The sequence below is a fragment of the Motacilla alba genome, chromosome 1, assembly GCF_015832195.1.
Source record: "Motacilla alba alba isolate MOTALB_02 chromosome 1, Motacilla_alba_V1.0_pri, whole genome shotgun sequence".
Classification (NCBI taxonomy): Eukaryota; Metazoa; Chordata; class Aves; order Passeriformes; family Motacillidae; genus Motacilla; species Motacilla alba.
Window position 1 is genome coordinate 43046919 of NC_052016.1, and position 7037 is coordinate 43053955.

A 7037-nucleotide genomic window follows, 5' to 3' on the forward strand; every position below is an offset into this window, starting at 1 on the left:
AAATCCAAATCTTTAGCATTTGTTTATTCATCCCCATTTACAATCCCTGTAGCAAACCAAGCTGGAGGTCACCAGTGCAGAAAGCCTTTGTTCACCTGGTTTGTGAGCTTGTGGCCAGGAACGGAAGAACTTTTATTCATTCAAGGTTACAGAGGGGACAAATTTCTTGTCAGGGAAAACAATCAGAAATCAGCAGAGATTTGATTTCAACTGAATTTCAACTAGCATAAAGTATTTTGGAGGTTAGTGGCAAACGAGTCTGACAGTGATGCAGTATACCACTCCTCATTTATAGCCATGCTAATGGGAACCAAATTTACCTAAATATATGTGTGTGTGTGTGTGTCTGTGTGTCTGTGTGTTTTCTAAACTCAGAAACTCTGTCATTCAACTATCTACTGAGCAAAAGTGCCTCCTGGGGACTGAAGGGCAGGCGTGGGCTCTCCTACTCTGGCAGTTTAGACACTTCCTGTTTAATTAAGTTTTGGGTGAGATGACAGAGCTCCTCAGAGCAAACTGCGGTACCTGGAACAGGGGAGAAAAATGACCTCATCTGACTCCATTATGCAATGGCCCATATGACTCTGCATTCATTTCTGATGGTCTGTGGCATTTAGCAGTTGGCTGTAGCATGTCTAACCGTTACAGAATTGCTGAGAAGAAATATGTCCTTACAGGCAAATGCAGTTAACAGCACAACGGGTTGCAGGGCAGATGGATGAAATGAGCATCTAGAAATGAGCAGCTGCTACAGTGACACATCTCCCTTGACACAACCTCGCCAAGCCAGGATGACAGTACCCTCTGCGTGTGAGGGAGCTCTAAGTGGAGATGTTGCCATGTCTCTACTTGTCTTGAAGCAAGCAGTGTACCTTTCTGAAGTTCACCTGTTAAATTTTTTAAGATCCCAGCTGGATTTACATTAACCTGCAAAGAAATATATTTGCTCTGTTTCCTGGCTCATAAACACTTGATAACTTTGTGAAAAGCTCTTAGTTCTTGTATAACCTATTCAAGCAAGAAGATCTGTGAAAACAATGGTCTGCAAGTTGTTCCCATGATCCAGAGCACTGGGTTTGAGTGGGTGCTCTTCATGTCTACGTGGCAGCGCATCAGTGTCTGTGTGGTCTCAAAACACTAAAACCCCACTGTGCAATCTAAGTCAAAGCATTTTGGACTCGATCACAATTTCTGAGCAACATCAGGAGATGTGAAAAACTCTCCCTGGGAGCTGTCAGCCATTTCCATAATAACTTGTAAATAAGATCACAGTGACTTTTATGAACTCGTTTATGAACTTATGCCAGGTTCTCCAATACAGCTCTGTCCTTCAAGATCTTTGTTAGACAAGTATACTGGGCCTGGATGGGATGGAGTTACCTTTTTTCCTTAACAGCCTGTGTGAAGCGATGCTTTGAAGCTGTGGCTGAAATGGTGTTGGTAACACAAGAGTGTTTTGGCTGTTGCTGCACAGAGGTTACAAAGCATCTGTGGTTTTCTCTCTTTCCTCCTCTGCCCATCTCACCCAGCAAGTTGGCTGGAGGTTGGCAAAGTGTTGAAAGGGGACCCAGCCAGTACAGTTGATTCTAGCTGACAAAAGGGATATTGCCTGCCATATGACATCATGCTTAGCAGTAAAAGCTCAGAGGAAGGAGGAAGAATGGAGTATGTTAAGAAGAAATTCTTCACTGTGAGGGTGGTGAAGCACTGGAACAGGTCGCCTCATCCCTGGAAGTGTTCAAGGCCAGGCTCAATGGGGCTCTGAGCAACCTGCTCTAGTAGAAGGTGTCTCTGCCCATGGCAGGGAGCTGGAACTGGATGGTCTTTAAGGTCCCTCCCAACCCAAGTCAGTCTGTGATTCTGTGATTCTGTGAAGCTATGTTTGTGGTTATGGCATTTGTCTTCTCAACTAAAGATGAGGTCCTCCTTGCCAAGAAGTAGCAAAACATTTGCTTGTCAGTGGGATGTAGTAATACATTCCTTTTTTTTCCCCTGCTTTGCCTGTGCATGCAGCTTTTGCTCTCCCCATTAAACTATCACTAGCTCAAACCACAAATCTCCTCACCTTCTTTCTGTTTTCTCCCCATCCCACGAGGGAGGGGAGTCAGTGAGCAGCTGGGTAGGTGTCTGTTAGCCAGGGTCAGCCCACAACAGTCTGTTCCAAGCACAGCATGGGGCCTGAGATAACGGGCTCCATTCGAGCATTCTATCAGCAGTTTGAGTTGTTAACTGGCAGGTCCTGTGCTGGTCATGCAGCCTGTGTTCTTTACCGTATATCACAGCCTGAGGCTGTTTCTGCTGTTTGCTGTGGTGCTTATTGCTTTACTTCACTGTGCCTGGACACTTTTTGAAAAAGGCAATGGCCGTGTGCCAGGGCTGGCGTACGGCCCTGGCATTGATGCTCCTCTCGTGCTGTGTGAGCTCCCTTGCAGGAAGCATTAGGGATGACACCTCTCTCTGCTCCCCTGGGATGGATCCTCTGCTCCTCTGTGGTGGATGTGTCCAGCTTTTTTGCTCCCAAGTTCCCTGTACGTGATCATGCATGCTGTTTGATTATGTTCTCAAGCATTGTTGGATTGCTGTTGGGCCTGCAGAACCTGGCTTGGTCCTGGCACAAGGGTAAACAAAGCATAAAGCATTGTTGGTGAGGTGACAAAGAAATGTGCACCAAGATGGCCAGTTGGTGCTGGCAAGGTTTGTGGGAGGATTTGGGAAGGTGCCTAAAACCAGTGCCTAGAGCAGTTATCACCTTCAATAGCCTGAGATTTTACACTTGAACTGGCACATAAGCCTGTTGAACTGGCTCACCACTTGAAGGAAGGTGCCTTGCCCAACCCAATGAGACCCAGCGAATTTTGGCTATATTTTTCGGCTTGGCCTGTGCCTACTGAGCCTCAGCCCAGCACCATCAGAGGAGGCAGGATGAGGGAATGACAAACAGACCAAGGAGGCGGAAATCATTCAGCCCCAAGTTTTAAAGGACCTGCAAGATCTGTGGAAAAATTACAGCCACAAGCCAGGTGAGCAGATTGCAGCCTAGTTGCTCCAATGTCAGGATATTAGGGTCTGCTGTCAGGAGTTAGCCAGCAAGCCAGGAAGCTGGGATCCCTAAGGAGAGACACCGGGATTGACAAAGGGAAGCCTTTGGACACAAGTCCTGTTGAGAATGAAAGTCAGTTACTCCCTCAAGGATGGCTTGGTATGATGCCTGGGCAAGTGAACCACCACTCTAAAAGGCATCCAATGCTTGAGGGAAGTAGAGGTGGTAGGACTGCACCCAGTCCATGTGCAGAAGGTGTACATAATCACCAGTGTTTTATGCCAACACCGTGGGGCTCATACACTGGACAGACCCCGAACCACTAACTGCAGAGTGACTGTTCCAATGGCTCCCAGGATTCAAAGAGAACTTCCTCTCCTCCCCTGACCAAAGGTCTAGGTCTCGGCTGCCAGAGATGCCCCACAGACTTGTTTCTGTCCTGCCAGAGGGAAAGGGGGATCCAGGGCATGCCATGCCATGCCTGCCATGCCAACCTGAGCAAGTTCCTCCTGCTCAATCAGGAGCATGAAGAAGTGGAACAATGTGCCCACCTCAAACCTAGAAGCCCTCGTGCACGGACTGCAAGGAAAACCACTGCTACAAAGCAGCCATCCAAGAATGCTGGTTTGATGGCCTGGCATGTGATCCACAGAAGCAGAAGGCTTTGTTGGACACTGCTGCACAGTGTACCCTAACATCATCAGATTACAAGGGAGCAGAATCCATCTGGATTTCTGGAGTGACCTAGACTGGGAATGTCAGGGTCAGTTATCCATAGCTTAGTGAATCCATGAAACGTCACAACATCTAGGGAAAGATGCAATGTGTAGGTGAGCTTATGCTTGAGGGGTGCACCTGACCACTAAAGTACCATACAGGTGGCAGATGGAAGTTCTGTGAAGGGCAGGGAGAGGGTAATTCAGAAAGATGGGCAAGAGGAGTAGCAGGCAACAAGCACCAAAGTATTTTTCCCTAACTAATTTCCACACTAGAATTGTATTGACTTTGTCCGCATGCAGGATCTACATACTGAGATTTCACAATGGTGAGATGCTGATGCAGGGCTTGGGCTTCTCAGTACTACAAGATTAAAAAGAACAAGCAGTAGCCTCTGCTGGTAGAAGTCAGCATGGTTCCATCGACTGCAGCCACCTCACTGGCTTAGACAAGACTTAATCAAATACATCTGTGATCACTCTCCTATTATTCCTTCCCACTGGGGTCTCAGTGTTATTCAAGACACCGACAAGGATGAAAATCAACATCATGTCAACCACTGCTTCAAAGTCTGTCTGTCCACAGGCCATACTCCATCTAAATTTAATTTAGTAAGATTTATCTGAGCCTGAGGTAAGTAAATTAGTCATGCAGAGCACTGACCTATCCTACCCCAAGCTCCCATGCCCCACCCTGCATGTCTGTTTGGAAGGTAATCTAATTTGCTGCAAATGTGCTTCTCTAGATGGAAAGCAAACTGTGATAGGCACCTTAGGAGGAAGAAAGCCTTCCAGGATGCATGCCTCAGTGAATTCTTTTGTATGAGGAATACGGAATCTATCATACTGTTGTTGTTCTTCTGCACTGGCATTATTCACCTGGTCCCTGCTCTTTGTCTCCATATGTTTGTGAAGCACAGTTAAGCTCCTCAGTTCCAGCCAGTTCAAAACTGGCTAGAATGCACCAGCCCTTCTCTCTGGGTTTCCCATAAAGAGCTTAAGCAACTCTGGAGAGCTGCTGGGTAACAACCTCCTACCTGCAAGGTACCTTTAGCAAATGAGAGTGAAATCCTGAGAGGTGTTTGCTAGCACGATGCTGAAGCACATATCCTGGCTTTGTAATGCAGAAGAGAATCAGAGCACAACACGCTGACACTGTTAAGAGACACTGTGGAGGTCTCATGTTGCTAAATACATACAATACCAGCCAGTGCTGAAACAATTAGAGGACAAAAATTATGATTAAAAGCATCTTCTAGATGCAAGCTATCTTCTGCCCCACTCCAGGCTGTTGAATCTCACTCACGCTTGCTACCCAAGCTGTATCTTACACTTTGGCTTTGTCTCACCAGTGTGGTAAAGAGAAGGATCAGAGCCAGTTCTGCTTCCCAGCAATACTCCCCTCTTACCCCCTGAGGTGAAGCAGAACAGACCTGGGAGGGGGGGTGTCCTCATGGATGCTGAGGCAGGGATGAGAGATGGATGGTCCCAACACCAGGCAGAGGATGTGTCTTGTTATTTCCCCTCTTTCCAACCATCTCACTGGTTTCAACACTTTTCTCTTGGTAGTCCACATCCACTCGCCTTCCCTATTTTCATCTGTTTCAGAGGAGAGCCTTCTACCCTACAGCATCCTTGCAGAGTATGGCAGCACGAAAGTAATCCCTGCTGCAGACCCTCACCCAGACAAAGGGACTGATAATATCGAGATGTGTGGGTTGTGTGCGCGCAAAAGCAGTAGAATAGCCAGCTGAGAGCATAGGAATGGCTGTCCTGCACTGAATATGTACAAACGAGAATAAAACGGAGCAGAAGGGGGAACTGATCAGAACACAGTCCCGTCGCCAGCCGATCCGGCTGTAGGCTGCTGCCCTCCTACGGCAAACTGGGACAGCAGTCCTGATGCCCGGAGCAGCCCTCTGTATTGCTGAAACCTACCGAGTGCAGCCGCTGGTTCCGGCTGACAAAATCACAGCTTCCAAACACCCAGTTTGCCATCTCGCTGTTTGTCTGAAGTAGAAAATCAGCACCCTGGGGCACTCAGCGTTTCTGCGCCGCCAGGGAAGCTTTTGTGGATGGAAAGAACTGTGTGCTGCTCAAGGAGCATTTGCCATCCTAAGCCTGTGTGCGACACTGTCAGCGTTGAACAAAAACATCCCTGCAGAGAAGGCGCCGATCTGCGGCTCTTCTCCCTTAGTGACAGCTCTTTGTTGCTATTGTTGGGGTTTGTTTCCAATGTCTGTATCTCGGCAACACAGGAGCTGTTGATTCGTGGGCCCATGAGAACCTCATGAAGTTCAGCAAGTGCAGGGGGCTGCATCTGGTGGGGCAATCCCATATATGAGCACAGCCTGGAAGAGGAACTTACTGAGAGCAGCTCTGAGGAGAATGACTTGGGGGCTCTCACGTATAAAAAGCTGAACGCAGCCTGGCAGTGTGTGCTCACAGCCCAGAAAGCCAACTGTGTCCTGAGCTACAGCAAAAGCAGCGTGGGCAGCAGGGTGAGGGAAGGGGTTCTGCCCCTCTGCTCTGCTCTTGTGAGATCCCACCCGGAGTGCTGCGTCCAGCTCTTGGGACCTCAACACAAGAGGGACGTGGATCTGTTGGAGCACGTCCAGGGGAGGCCACAGAGATGATCCAAGGTCTGGAGCACCTCTCCTACAAGGGCTGAGAGAGCTGGGCATGTTCAGCCAGGAGAAGGGAAACCTCCCTGTGGCCTTCCAGCACCTTGAGGGGCTTGTGGAAAGACAAGAGACTTTTTAAACGAGCCAATAGTGACAGGACATGGGGCAAGGGTTTTAAACTAAAAGAGGACAGGTTTAGATTAGATATTAGGAGGAAATTCTTTACTGTGAGGGGTGCCAGTTGTTGGCACAGGTTGCCCAGAAAAGGAGGTATCTCTGAGGTATTAGATACAAACATCATATCCCTGTACTGCCCAGTTACTTCCCTGGTGAACCAAGAAGTTAATTCATCGCGAAAATTGGACTTGAATGTATTTCCTAAAATAAAATAAAAAATTAAAAGTTAGCTTTATGTTTACACAAGCCACTGAAAATGAGATATTTGGATTAGCTGTAAGGAAGAAATTCTTTACTGTGAGGGTGGTGAGGCACTGGCACATGTTGCCCAGAGAAGCTGTGGATGCCCCATCCCTGGAAGTGTTCAAGGCCAGGGGTAGGGCTCTGAGCAAGCTGGTCCAGTGGAAGGCGTCTCTGCCCATGCCCATGGCAGAGGTTTGGAACTAGATGACCTTCGAGGTCGTTTCCCTGGCGTCACAG